At 50.7% G+C, this 14,862-nt stretch overlaps 1 pseudogene; it reads left to right on the plus strand.

The window, feature by feature from the left end:
• The first annotated feature begins 8,737 nt into the window (after positions 1-8,737).
• On the plus strand, positions 8,738-13,252 carry LOC136331971 (leukocyte immunoglobulin-like receptor subfamily A member 5; annotated as a pseudogene).
• Positions 13,253-14,862: the final 1,610 nt, after the last annotated feature.

Consider the following 14,862-nt stretch of genomic DNA (forward strand, 5'->3'; position numbering starts at 1 on the left):
TATGTAACATAAATAATATAATAAAATACATTAACATAAATAAAATGAAGACAGAATACATTATTATATATTACACTCTATATCAGGGGTCCCCAAACTTTTTTCACAGGGGGCCAGTTCAGTGTCCCTCAGACCGTTGGAGGGCCAGACTATAAAAAAAACTATGAACAAATCCCTATGCACACTGCACATATCTTATTTTAAAGTAAAAAAAAAGAAAACGGGAACAAATACAATATTTAAAATAAAGAACAAGTAAATTTAAATCAACAAACTGACCAGTATTTCAATGAGAACTATGCTCCTCTCACTGACCACCAATGAAAGAGGTGCCCCTTCCAGAAGTACGGTGGGGCCGGATAAATGACCTCAGGGGGCTGCATGTGGCCCGCGGGCCGTAGTTTGGGGACCCCTGCTCTACATTATAGTATATATTACTAAAATTAATATATGCAAATGTTAGCATAAATATGAGCACTGTATGTCCTAATAAAATGTGTCATTGATAGAGGTAACTTCTACAGAATAAGTTCTTTTAAATTACATATTTTATGCAATTTAAATTATAGATATATAACTTAAATCATACAACTTTTTTTTAAGTGAGAGGAAGGCAGATAGTGAGACTCTCACTTGCGCCCCGACCGGGATCCCCCGGCAACCCCTGTCTGGGGCCGATGCTCAAAGCAATCAAGCCAAGGGCTGCGGGAGGAGAAGGAGAGAAGGGGGAGAGGAAGAAAGAGAAACAAATGGTCACTTCTCCTGTGTACCTGACCAGGAATGAACCTGGGACGTTTGAGAGACAGGAAGGGGACTTGCCCTAGACCCTGAGTGAGTTTGATCAAGCAACTCACTAAATTTTGCCATTGTGCCTGGTCCTGGGATCCTCTAGTTGACTGGTTGGGGGTCTGAGGGATGTGGAAGCAAGGGTCTTGAGGTGGGTGAGGGGAGGTGTCTGAGGGGCAGGTGTCTGGGAGCTCCCAGTGGAGGGAGGGCTTGTGCTGGCTCGGGAGACAGGTCACCATGAGAAGGGGCCAGAGGCTGCAGGAGTCATTTGCTGACCCTTTCTGACTCCTAGGACCACCCCGTGAAGTCACCCTCCCACCAACAGAAGGAGGTCCCCAAACAGGTGAGTCACCTGGGAGTGTGCCCAGGGGGAGTGCTGGGAGGGGCAGGTCCTGCCCAGTGGAGAAGGAGCTCCTGCCTGACAGGTCCTGTCTGGGCGAGGTCTTGTCCCCCTGTCCCTGACCTCCTGTCCTCTGCTTCCAGCCCCCGCCTCTCGGAATTACACGGTGGGGAACTGTGTCCGCATCAGCCTCGCTGGCACGGTCTTGCTGATCCTCATGGCGATTCTAGCGGAAGCTGGGCAGGAAAATGTGCGCCCCGTGGAGGCTGGTTTCGGGACTGCACTCTGTGATCAGAAGTGGTGACGCCCTGGCCGCTCCTGGGTGGTCTGTCTCAGGTCGCCAGGCTTTGGCTCCAGGTCTGACCCTCACGAAGATCACGGCCCCGCAGGACTCTACCCTGGGTCTCCCTTCCTCAGAGTCTAAGACAGAGGTCAGGCACTGCAGTCTGCCCCCCCCCTTTCTTCCTCTACCCCCACTTCCTCCCCTCCCTCCGCCCATTTCTGAGGCTGCAGGTGCCCAGCTCCAGCCATTTCCTGGGTGCTCAGGCCTCTCCCCGAGGTCTCAGCGTCTGGGCTGCCCCCCCTTCAGTCTGAGCGCGCGACACCTGCGCTGTGATTTCCTCCCTCCACCTTTCTCCTCCTGGGTCCCCACCTTCCCAGCTGTTTCCGGGAACCCTGCTGTTCAGGAACCTTGATGTCACCCACCCCTGTCACCCGTGGAGCGGCGCCGGCTCCAGCCCCCAGGCACCCGCTTCTCCTGTGCCTGGAAAGGTCTCTGTCTCCTTCTCTGTCCCCTCCGGTCCCCACCAGCTTGGATCAAAGGTCAGGGAAAGAGACGCAAACCAAAACCGGTGAGATGTCCCCGCACACCCATCAGGACGACTATGACTAAAAATAAGAGCAGGGGAGGGGAAAGTGAGACCTGTCACCGGCTGTGGGGCGGAGGCGGCAGTGCACAGGGTTGCTGGGGGTGGAACGCGCGCACGCGCCCTGTGCCCCTCCCTCAAACATAACCACGGAATTGCCGTGCGGCCCGCAGCCCCGCGGGGACACGCGTGTGGAGAAGTGAGCATGACTTCGGTGCTTGCACACCCGTGTGCACACCAGCCTGACTCACAGCAGCCCACGCGGCCACAGGGCTCCTGCGGCGTGGAGGAGGGAGTAGACCCCCGTGTCATACTCCAGGGACCAGGGGACGCTGGGAAGATGAGGAACAGATTGTCCCCGAATCTTCAGAGGGAACACAGCCCTGCTGACACCTTGATTTCAGCCCGTGAGGCCCCTTTCGGACTTGCGACCTCCAAAGCCGGAAGATCACACACCGTGTTGCTGTGAGCCACCACCGGGTGCTGACCGGTCACAGCAGAAGCAGGAATCTCACGCACCTGGTGTCCGACACTCTGTGGTCTCAGGACACCCTCAGGCTTCTGAAAACCGGGACAGAGCTTTTCTCAGAAGCCTCTGGCCTCACCCCGGACCTTCATCCAAACCACTCCCCCCCAAGGGCCGGAAGTCTGGCAGGGCACACCGCCGACCGCAGGGGCTGAAGGACATGGCATGACTCCGGGGTGCTGGCTGTCCTGTGGCTGGGCTGTGGTGTGCCGGTCCCTGTGTGGCCAGGGCGCAGTCCTCACTCACCTCTCTCCTGCAGAGCAGGGCTGGGCAGGGTGCCCTGGCCCTCCCCTGTCCCCAGCACAGGCAGGAGACTGTGAGGGGGAGGCTCACTCTGCTGTGACTGAGGTGTCTCCTCTCCAGAAACTGTGCGGAACCCTCAGCCCCTCTGTGCTCTGGATTCTGTGTCCCTGTCAGGGGGGAAGGGGCTCTTCCAGCACCGGGCCTGACTGCACGGCCCTGCACCCCACTCAGAGCAGGTACAGTCCCTTCTAACTGTGTGGCTCAGCTTCCCAAATGTGGCCACTGAAGGTCCTTTTGAAGCAGAAGAGTAAGAAGCTGGGAAATTCCTTGACAAATGGAATAAGGGAGGCTGAGACCACATAATGAACCAAGGCCAAACAATTTGCATAACTCACAGCCAGTGGATGAATCACAGGGTTTTATCTTCCTTAATTAAGGACACTGAGGAGGAAATAGTTTACACATTCCAGACCATTCCAGGCAAATGAGCCTCAGTCTCGGTTCTTCTTCAAGAAAATTTTTGAAAAAATGAAATGTAATTCACCTGAAAGAACCCTGACGCCTCTTTACACACATTTTGATGAATGTGCATATTGAGGGCACACCTGGAAAGCTAATGAATATTCTGTTAAGACCCTTACTCTGAGACCTCACCTAGGATTCACCCCCTTTGTCCACTGAAGAAAGAGAAGAAACCTTCAGACAAAGAAATCAGAAGCATGCTCAGTCTAGAGCAAGCCCATACTTTTTGCTCCTACACTAAGGTTCCTCACAAGACTTGTACCTGGGAAGCAGTGGGCAGCGGCAGCTCCTCTCAGGCTAACCCCTTGAGCTTGTCTCCAAGGCCCCCTTTTCTCTGACTTCCCAGTGAGCTAAAGCAGCACTTCCCGGGCTCTCCTGTGGCTTCTCCTGTCCTAAGCCCTTCCTTCATTGCACTGTCCCCCGCTGGAATAAACACCCTCCCAAAAGCACCTGGACTCGTCTGGTGAAATCTTTCCTACATGAAGTCAAGAAACTACAGGTCACTTGCTGACCCGAGGCAGACCTGCTCCGGGCCCAGTCCCCGTCCAGTAATACTTTCAGCTTCCCGCGGTCCTTTCTGAGACATTTCCTCTTGTCACCTGTGCCCCACTGTGCTTTCTAGATCAAAGGGAAACCAGTCTTGTCTGCGTTCCTCCTGCCCTGGACCAGGAGCCCACCTTGTCCCCAAGTTGTTGAGTTTCTTCTACTGGGAACAATACGTACTTAGAAAACATGACCTGGGGTTATGTGAACTCAGGGCTATGGGGGTTTTGTTCTGTATGGACCGCTTAGTACCAGGAAGGGTGCACAGTGTAAATCCACACAGGTATCCCCACTGGGTGTGACATTACAGGGTTCACTTACTTTGTCTTTGTGTCCCTTATGTGAAAACCCAATTGTTAACACATTCTTATAGGTCCCTTTCTAAAAAAAAATTTTGTTTAATCGTGTGGCTGTGGTTATTGAATGTAAACTTATCTTTTGTTTCATTTGCTTATATTCATGTTGGGCTGTGCTTCCTGCTTCCCAATTTTTGATGATTTAATTGTGTTTTTGGACGATGTCAAATCCTTTTAGGTTTAAGAAGAGACAATTACGTAGAATGGTATGTTCCGAGATAACCACTTCATTCTGTCCCCTTCACCCCACACCCCTACCTATGGGAGATGACTAGTTTTGTTAGTTTCAGGTTTTTAGAATGAAAATAATATGTGAAAAACACCTCCCTTCTTAAAATAAAAAAACATTCAGCAAAGTATATACATTGCCTTGCAACTTGCCATTTTTCTCGTTTCCCATTGCTCCTGTAAGAAACTCCCCAAACGTCATGCTCAACAAGAGCCACACTTACGATCTGACAGGTCTAGAGCTGGGCATCTAACATGGGTCCCCTGGGCTGACAGAATGGTGTCTCCAGGGCTTATGCTCTCTGGAAGCTTGAGGGGTGACTTCATTGCCTCACCTTTTCCAGAGTCACAGGTCACCTCCCCCCCCCCAACCCCATTCCTCAGCTCAGGGCTTCTCTGTCTTCAAAGGCGGCAGTCTGCGGCAGGTCACATTCTCCTCAGACCACATCTCAGCGACCTTGTCTCCATCATTCCCACCCCTTCTCTGACCCTCACGTGTTGGCTTCTCCTGAGGTGCGGAATCCCACACAGCTGGGGAAGCCAGAGACTCACTCCCCTGTTCCCCCTTTCGATTGGCTCCCCTAGGCAGAGGCACGGCATTGAAAAAGCTCTTGCCACGTTCTTAAATGCATCCCCATTTTCTTACTTGACCTACAACATCAAGATACATAATCCGTTTTTTAAATACACACATCCTAAGACTCAGCTCTCTCTGCAAGGTGCTCAGTTATTTACCTCTTGAGCTGTTCCTATATGGCATTCTCACTTCTTCTTAACTCATATTGGCTATGACATTAGTCCTCCTTGTTCTAGTTACCAGGTGTCTTGAATTTACACTTATGGAATTCGCAGCCTCACAACCTGAAAATTTCCTCCAAACAATTTTGTACTCCAGTTTGTAAACGTCTCTTCAGCTGTGTCTTGTCTGGGATGGAAAAACTTTCTTTGACTATCTTCATCCTACTATGTTGTTCATATCTAAAACTTCCAAATCACCTCAAAGGTTTCCTACTCTTCTGTAATAGACTCCATACTCTTGTCTGAACAATTCAGTATTCCCCTTTATTTTTATCAGATATTTATACACCCTTCATTTTCAGTCACTCTTACATTTTCCTACTGACTCTATTTCATTGCATTCGACAGTCCCCGTTACCATAGACCACTGTCCTTAGTGCTTTGTCATGTATGAGGGTTACTCTACGGTCCATTCTTGTTGGAAGTCTCTTCCCCTCACACACCTGATCTTCCGCAGGTTTCTTCCAAGGCTGTCCTGGGTGTCAGGCTGATGGTGGAGAGGTAATGATGGCAGCTGCTCCTGCTCCTTGGTGTTCACTCTTTCAGACCTAGCGTCTGCCCGGGGTTGTGTAAGGTGGGGACAGGTAATGCTGGCCTCATGCTCACATGAGGGATGCACTCGTGCCACTAAAAATAACCAGTGAGTTTGTGCAATAATTCTGTTTCCCACACCCCACGGAAGGAGTGACTCAGTGCTGACAAAGGGGGTGGGTCCGTGAGCAGAGCAAGAGCAGCCCACCCACAGACACAAACTAAGGGGCACTGCAGCTTCCAGCCTTTGCCTGAAGCCCGGAACCTTCCTTCTTGCAAGAACCTGACTGGGGACCCACATTCTAGGGACCTTTGATGGACCCATGCTCTGGCTGCCACACAGCTTTGTTTTCTGTTCCTTGTGGTTTTTTCCTTGTGTTTTCCTGTCTCTTTGGGGAACTTTCATTTCTTTTTTCCTGAAAATGGTGATTTCTGCATATTTCAGAAACAGTGTAGTGGCATTTATGGGTATTCGAAGCAGACAAGGCTCTAGAGTGGATGAAACAAATGTTTTTCTTCACTGTGGAGTCCGACACCATGACCCTGCTGTGTCTGCACGTGGTCTGAACCAGAACAGTGACCGGTCCCCTCTCCTGAGCCAGGAACCGGGGACACTGCGACCAGGCTGAGGAGAGACATCCCTCTGAGGACTGGGTCTCCATCTTAATGACCCTGCCCTGGAGCCCCTCAGTCCTGTCCTAAATTAAGGCTATTCTGGGCAGGACACTTAACTAGACATAAGGACATAGAGGGGTCATGACTGGGGTTCTGTACCTGAGACCAGGAGCTCCAGGTCATTACTGGGCGGTGACCACAGCTGGGGACTGTTCCTGTAATACCCATAGCTTCTGAATGTCCACCTGTGGCTGAGGGTCAAGGGGCCCACAGGGAACAGGGCCAGGAATCGCCCATTTGGGTGTTGTTTTGAATCCTGGGTCCAAGAAGACCTGTGTTTTCCTTCCTTAGAATGAATTTTCCAAACCTTTTTCTGAGCCACATTGGAGGGTCACGTTCCCTCCTGAGGTCACGACAGGGCTGGGCAGGGCTGAGAGACTGGGTTTGCTGTAGGATCCTAGGAGAGGATGAGGCAGCATGTTAGATGGAGCTCACCCCTCCCTCATGTCCCTCAGGGATGGGCTGTGAGAGGGGAGACCCCCTGAGAGCAGATCCCTTTCCTGAGGGCAGAGCCTGAGGCTGGGACACCTGAGTGCCCCCTCACCTATCACTACTAGCTTCAGGGCGTCACTCTGCTCTCACCAGCCAGTGGCGCTGAGATAGTGACAGTGATATATCCCTGCAGTGCTCTGTCTTCTGTGTGATGGTGACGTTGGCCTTGTCTCCAGAATCCATTGGCTTCTTTTTTTTACCAAGGTTCAGAGCTGTCTCAACATTTTTGTGCTTGTTCGCATACAGATTACATGGAGCACTATAGTTGCAGAATTATAACCTATCAGAGTCATTTGTAATGGGACAACTCAAAGAGAAGCAATAGAAAACCAAGAACTTAATATAATCTGTAAACAAGTTATTGGAAATAAGGAATTGTTGGTGGGATAATTTATGTTATAATAATGTACGATAGATTTCATATTGGAAACACCTCAAAATCTGAAATTGGTCTGTTTCCCTTTGAACAAAATCCTTGCTTTGCTGTTAAATGGGACTCCTAGATGTTACAAGAAGGCTCCTGAGCTATAAAAATATTTTTTATCAGAGAAATAAAAGTAATGTTATTGGGGTAGCAGATAGCCCAGCTTGGATCAGGAAAGACCTTACTTACTTTGTCCTAGTTCCATTGCCTGAGGCCACCAGTTCTGCATTGCTCTGGAGATGAATGGAGCAGAAGGGAACTTTCTGCCATGTTTCCCACATCAACCTTTGCTCTAACATCAACTTTCATGTTGTTCTAAACACCCAGACTTTTGTTTTTCACTTTAGAAGTCATGGTTCATGACAACATGATCCAAACAAGGAACGAGATAAGATGCTACTGTCCGGGTCACACAGGCAGTAGATGACAGATGAATATTTACATAATAGTTATCAGTTTCTTAAATATTAAACACTGAACCCAAATAAAAGTCCTCTAAGGCTTACATGCAGGACCGCAGAATGAGGAAGAGAACCCTGCCCAAGGAGCAAGGGGCTCTGAGGGGCAGGAATGAGTCCGGTTTGTTCCCAGAAGGGAAACCCACACTCTGGGGCCATGGAAGGGACAAGTTTCCTTCCCTATTTCCCTGTATTTCCCCTTTGTGCTCATTGTCAGAGACACTGGACCTGAACTGCACAGGGAGACGGTGGACCTGTCCCTGCTGATCTGAGCTCTGCAGTCACAGGGACCCATGTCTTCCTGAAGCATCTCCAGGGCTGGTGACCACCGTCCATGGTGAGGACCCCACAGGGAGGAGCTGATGGACGAGCTGAGGATAAAGGTGACCTCATGGGGGAGGCTCTGACAGGGAAGAACCTTCCCTGAGTCAGCTCACCTGGAACTGTGGGTTATTTCCTGCTGAATCATGGAAATGAGAACTAGGCCCTGGGGAAGGAATGTTCCCCTTTCTGAGGGGCTGCAGACGTGACAGCCCTGTGACAGGAAGAACCAGCCTCCCAGTGGCCACACCCTGTGTGTCTGTCTCTGCTGAGGGCACCATGGTTTCTTCCATCTGCACAGCCAAGAGGAGAGGAAAGAGACACCATGACCCCCACGCTCACGGCCCTACTCTGCCTGGGTGAGAATGAGGAGGGGGAGGGGAAGCCCTGGTCCGGAAGGGACCCCGCCCCACAGCCAGGCCCTGGTCTGTCAGGACCCCAGGACTCAGGAGACTCACTATGGGGGAGGTGGTTCTGCTCAGGATTCAGGGCTAAATCTCACATGAAATCTCTTCCAGGACTGAGTGTGTCTCTGAGGACCCAAGTGCAGGCAGGTGAGTCTGTCCCCAGGTGTCCCAGGTTCCACTTCTCATGAGGACAAGGGGTCAGCCCTGGGAAGTTGTGAATGGAAAAAAGTAGTTCTGGGCTAATCGATAAGAGGCATCTGAGGTGTTCTGGGTGAGAGCTAGGGACTGGGAGTGAGGGATGTCCTGTGACCCAGCCCCTGATTTCCTTCCTGGGACTCTCCCCAAACCCACCATCTGGGCTGAGCCAGGATCTTTGATCGCCTGGGGAAGTTCTGTAACCATTTGGTGTCAGGGGACCTTGCAGGCCCAGGAATTCCATCTGTATAAAGACAGAAGCTCTAAACCTTGGTAAAAAAAAAAAGAAGCCAATGGATTCTGGAGACAAGGCCAACTTCGCCATCACACAGATGACAGAGCGCACTGCAGGGATATATCACTGTTACTATCTCAGCACCACTGGCTGGTGAGAGCAGAGTGACCCCCTGGAGCTGGTGATGACAGGTGAGGGGACACTCAGGTGTCCCAGCCTCAGGCTCTGCCCTCAGGAAAGGGATCTGCTCTCAGGGGGTCTCCCCTCTCACAGCCCATCCCTGAGGGACATGAGGGAGGGGTGAGCCCATCTAACACGCTGCCTCCTCCTCTCCTAGGATTCTACAGCAAACCCAGCCTCTCAGCCCTGCCCAGCCCTGTCGTGACCTCAGGAGGGAACGTCATCCTCCAATGTGGCTCAGAAAAAGGTTTGGAAAATTCATTCTGACTAAGGAAGGAGAACACAGGTCTTCTTGGACCCAGGATTCAAAACAACACCCAAATGGGCGATTCCTGGCCCTGTTCCCTGTGGGCCCCATAACCCCCAGCCACAGGTGGACGTTCAGATGCTATGGGTATTACAGGAACAGTCCCCAGCTGTGGTCACCGCCCAGTAATGACCTGGAGCTCCTGGTCTCAGGTACAGAGCCCCAATCCTGACCTTCTATGTCCTTATGTTTGGTTCAGTGTCCTGCCCAGAATAGCCTTAATCTAGGACAGGAGTGCAGGGCTCCAGGGCAGGGTCATCAAGATGGAGACACTGTCCTCAGAGGGATGGAGCCCAAGGGCCTCTGTCACCGCTGCCCCTTCCTCATGCCCGCCACCACATTTTCCAGGGGTGTGGAGGGAGGACCTCGCCACGGGCACAGGGCAGACAGAGGATATGGGTGTGAGCAAATACTGCATCCCTGCAGGGGGCACTCTACCCCTCACTCTCCTCTTGTCTGTTTCCCAGCACCCTCTGCAGACCCCAGCGCCCCACCCCCGGGGCCCATCTCCACAGCTGGTGAGTCCCTGGGACCTCTTTGCTTCGCAGGAGCACGGACCTCCCCAGGGGGGTTCTGAGTGTCTCAGGGGATCTGATGCCTCCTCAGAAACTCAAGAGTGAGCTTGTCCCCTGGGGAGGCTGGGAGGCGGGCAGAGATGCAGGGCTGAGGCTGGGGTTGGACCACAGGGGTCCACAGGCTCAGAGGCTGGCTGATGATGGGTGCTGTGGTCAGGGCAGAAGGAGATGCTGGGGCCCAGACTGAGGGAGGGAAAGTCAAGGTGAGGCAGGGACACAGCAGCCCCCAACCCTCCCCTCCTTGTCTTTGGTTTATGATGTACAGGTGGGGTCCTCTGTAGAGGGCGGGGTCTCAGTACTCCTTGAGAGGGTATTTTTGACAGGTCCCCTGCCATCTAAGCCTCAGCCTGTCCCCCATGCAACAGAGGAGAATCCCAGCTCAGATTTCCAGGAGCATCGCGGATCTGACCCAGCAGGAACCACCCTGCTTTGCAGAAGTGAGGGGTGGGCAGTGTGAGGTGCGTGGGGTGTGAGGGACACACAGGGCAATGACAAGGTGACATCCCAAGTGCTTTCCTTGCAGTCTGTGGTGCCCAGCCTGTTCTTATCAAAGAAAAAACATCACAAATCAAACAAAAATAAATAAGGGCCGGGAGACCAGGATCCACGGAGTGTGAATCTCAGCTCCACGGCTTCCCGGCAGTGGGGCCTCAGACAAGCCTCGTCCCCCTATGAGTCCCTGTTTCACTGTCTGTGAAATGTGTCTCCTCACGTCTCCCTTGCCGGTTTGCTAAGGAATGTAGGTGAGATCCCAGAAGTGGAGGCCCTCCTCATGAGTGGCCCACCCAGTGCTCAGGAAATGGCAGATCTGTCCTCAGTTCCCCTCGCAGACAACCACTTGGAAAAGTTTACAGAGGCCTCATGTGGGGATGTCGGGTCTGCAGGACAGAAAACATTTCTTGGCTGGACATCAAGATTGGGAAGGTCACAGGGTCCACCCCACAAAGTCTCTGACAGGTTGGTGAGTGGGAACTACATGCGGGGGCTGCATCCAGCTCTAGCTACAGAAGAGGCCTGGGGCACACAGGGACTGGGGGAAAGGCCTTTCCAATCTGACAAGCAGCCTTCAGAGCCCAAAGCTGGTGTCTTGTCTGGTGGGGAAGCATGAGCAGAGCACAAGGGATCCCCCCGTACCAGGTTCAAATTCCAGCCTTGCCACTTCTAAGCTGGGAGACGTGGGGAACCAGATTTACCTCTCTGAACCTCAGTTTCCTCATCTGTGAAATAGGTGGAAGCATGGGTGGCATTCACATGTTGTTTCATTGCTATGAAGGTGACAGGTGATTAAGTTTCAAACCCCCAAAAGTGCACAGTGGGTGCTCAATCCAATGACATTATTGATTCATTCATGACATCATTGTGTCCAAGGTCTTCAAACACACCAGAAAGTTCTCATTGGGGTCGCTGTGACGTTCGTCCTGTTGCTCTTCCACCTTTTCTTCCTCCTCTTCCTCTTCAAGCACCGGAAAAAGTGCAAGAAACCAAGTGAGTCCAAGACGGGGAGAGCTGGTCTACCTGAGAGGGGCACCCTTCCTCTAAAGACACATGAAGTGGCTTGCTAGGGCACCAGCGAAAATGTGGCATAAAATAAAATAAAATAAAATAATAAAATATAAAACAAAAAAATAGAAAGAAAGAAATAAAGTAAGGTAACGTTCAGTTTTGAAAGTTCTCCTAATTAAACAATCCAGAGTTTCTAGGAAGCTCTTTCTATCCCGGCTGCCACTGATAATCTTCCTGGGCAGAGATCTGGGATTCCCACAGAAGTACAGCTGTGACAGGAGGGGCCCTGTGTGGAGGGAGCAGGGTGCACCCAGCACCTGAGGAAACTATGCTGCCAGTGAGTGAAGAGGGGGAACCATGAGAAGGTGTCATTGGCATTCTGCAGTCAAGAGTGGTGGGGAGCGGGTCTGGTTGTGAAGAATGGGTGGAGGTTAAAGAGGTTGGGAATTTCATTGCTTTGAGAAAATATATTAATATATGGGGTTAACCATCCTTGAAAAATTTAGAAATAACGGAGATATATTTTTTGGAATTGAATGTGTCACTATAACCTCATTTAAAAAAGAAAAATATTTTTAAAATATTTTACATATATATATTTTTGTATACACACACACATCAACTGACATAGAAATAGTAAGAGGTATCAGTGTTTGTACTGTGTGCACCAGCTAAGTTCTAGACACAGTGACAGCCCACTAGAAATAAGCCCTCCTACCACCCAGATCTTGGCTTCTAAATACCATCCTCTGTGAGAATGAAGAGATGTAACAAGAACAAAGCTGGACTTTTGAAACTGTTCTTCCAGGTTAATAAAAATGTGTATATTTAAATCAACCATGCAATTTAGTGCTACCTTCTAATTTCACTTACGTTGAATTCCAACTGGACTGGGCTGGGGATCACAGCCTCTGAGATCCTCGTGAGGCCCTGGAGGCTGCATTCTGGGGTGTTTTCGAAGCTAATGTCTAACTTTTTGCAGCTGCTTCAGACCCTGACGTTCAGACCAGAGTGCTGAGGAAAAGGTGATTTCTTCCCCAAAAGGTCCCTAGACCTCCTGCCTCCACCTGTGGCTCCTTCACCACTGCCTGACGCTCCTTCTCTCCTCCCTCAGCTCCGGCTCCAGCCACACGGCCCATGCCCATGAACAGAACCGGTGCAATTGGGGAGAAGGTGAGGTCCTGGTGGGACACGGGAGCTGGAGGAGGGATCGAAAAGGGTTCTGGGCTTCGGAGTGAGGAAGTGTGAAAGTCCCACGTCAGCGCAGTCTTAGACACCTCCCTGCTCCTCCATGAACGTCAGCCTTCCCACCTATTTGGGAGGGGATTGTGGGAATCCTGGCATGAGATGGAATCTCCTCATTCTCCAGGTGCTTCCCTAAGGGACCCCCAAGCTGAAGGGGACGAAGAGCTGGATGGCCGGATAAGACCCCTGCCATATCCAGGGCGCCCACCACAGGCGTGCTCACAAACAATTCGTGGGATGCTTGTTCCGCCTACCGGCACTCCCAGCTCAGCATATCTGAGCGTGCCCATCCATGCGAGAACACGTGCAGGCTGTGGGAACACTGCTTCTCAATAGGTTTTTCTGATACACAGGGGCCCCTTCTTCTTGGTTCCCCTACTTGGGTCCCTTTGATCCTTGGTTGTTCATATCTCTGAATGGTCATGCTGCAATAGACGGTTGTGCTGTTCGTGAACTGCATGATAGTGATTGTAGGGTTGAGACCCTCCTGGTGCTGTCTGACCAACATGCCTTTCCTGATTCACACAAAGTCCCCTTGTAGACCAGGCAGACCTGGTACTATGACATTCTGCCTCTTTCTTTCTTTCTTTCTTTCTTTCTTTCTTTCTTTCTTTCTTTCTTTCTTTTTTTTTTTTTTTTTTAATATTTCTGAAGTGAGAAGCCAGGAGGCAGAGAGACAGACTTCCACATGTACCTGACTGGGATCTACCCAGCATGCTCACTAGGGGGCGATGCGATGCTCTGCCCATCTATGGCCCTTGCTCCTTTGCAACCAGAGCCATTCTAGCACCTGAGGCAGAGGCCATGGAGCCATCCTCAGCGCCGGGGCCAACTTTGCTCCAATGGAGCCTTGGCTGCGGGAGGGGAAGAGAGAGATAGAGAGAAAGGAGATGGGGAGGGGTGGAGAAGCAGATGGGCGCTTCTTCTGTGTGCCCTGCCCAGGAGTCCAACCTGGGACTTCCACAAACTGGGCTGATGCTCTACAACTGAGCCAAAAGCCAGAGCCTCTCTGCCTCTGCATTTCTTTAACTGCATTTTCTGTCTTTCCTCCAGTCCCATGGATTGAGATGCACTGGATTTGTCCAACAATGTGCTGTGGCTGTAACTATTGGTATTTGGTGCCTACTCCCTGAGGAAGTCCACCAGCTATCTCGTTAATCTCACATGGAGACAGCTCTGTATTGATATTGTAAAATTTATTTAATCCCAGAGATAGCCGGAACCTCTCTCTGTTCAGAAAACCACAATTGTTTCTAGCTCTGATCTCTTCTCTGAGCACCAGTTTCAAACATCTGAATACCTGTGAGACATCTCTATTGTCTTTTTAGTGGGCATTTTAATGTCACACATATAACATTTTATTTTACACTTACAGTTATTTTTTTTTTGAGAGAGAGAGAATCAGAGAGAGGGTAAGGAATAAAAAGAGAGAGAGAAACATCAACTTGTTGTTCCATGTTGTTACACTCCCATTGATTGCTTCTCAAACACACCCTGACTGGGGCTTGAACTGGCGACCTCTGGGTCAAACTGCGGCCTTGAGATGCAGCCGGTGCCCTTGGGAATGATATGGTGACCTGAGGATCGAGATGGTGACCCTGTGATCAAACCAGCGACCCTGGGCTTGTGCTGCTGACCTCAGTGTTTCAGGACAACATTCTAGCTACTGCACCACAGGCCAGAGCACACGTACAACTCTTAAATGTTTCGTCCAAAGACTTGTTTCTTCTCAATGTTCAATACTTCCAATACAAAAAAAGAAAAAAAATAAGGAGCCTTTTCTAATTCTTTCTCTCTCTCCCTACTGAGTCACTAATTCTTTGTATCCCTAACACTTACCACCGTTCCACACAACCGAGCTTCTTGTTGATGGTCTGTCCTCAACCCAGGGACTGTGAATTCCCCAAGGGCAGGCCCCTTAGCTGTCTTCTTCTTGGCCCTTTGACAAGTACCCTGCCCCTCTGTGTCTCTTTCTCTGTGTCTCTGTGTCAGTGGTTTTCAACCGTCACTCCACAGACGAGTCCACCAGAAATTTTGTGCCAGTCCACGGAATAATAAACCACCCTGATGCTGTACAAAGATTATAGACCCAGTGATCTTAGTCAA

The sequence above is a fragment of the Saccopteryx bilineata genome, chromosome 3, assembly GCF_036850765.1.
Source record: "Saccopteryx bilineata isolate mSacBil1 chromosome 3, mSacBil1_pri_phased_curated, whole genome shotgun sequence".
Taxonomy (NCBI): Eukaryota; Metazoa; Chordata; class Mammalia; order Chiroptera; family Emballonuridae; genus Saccopteryx; species Saccopteryx bilineata.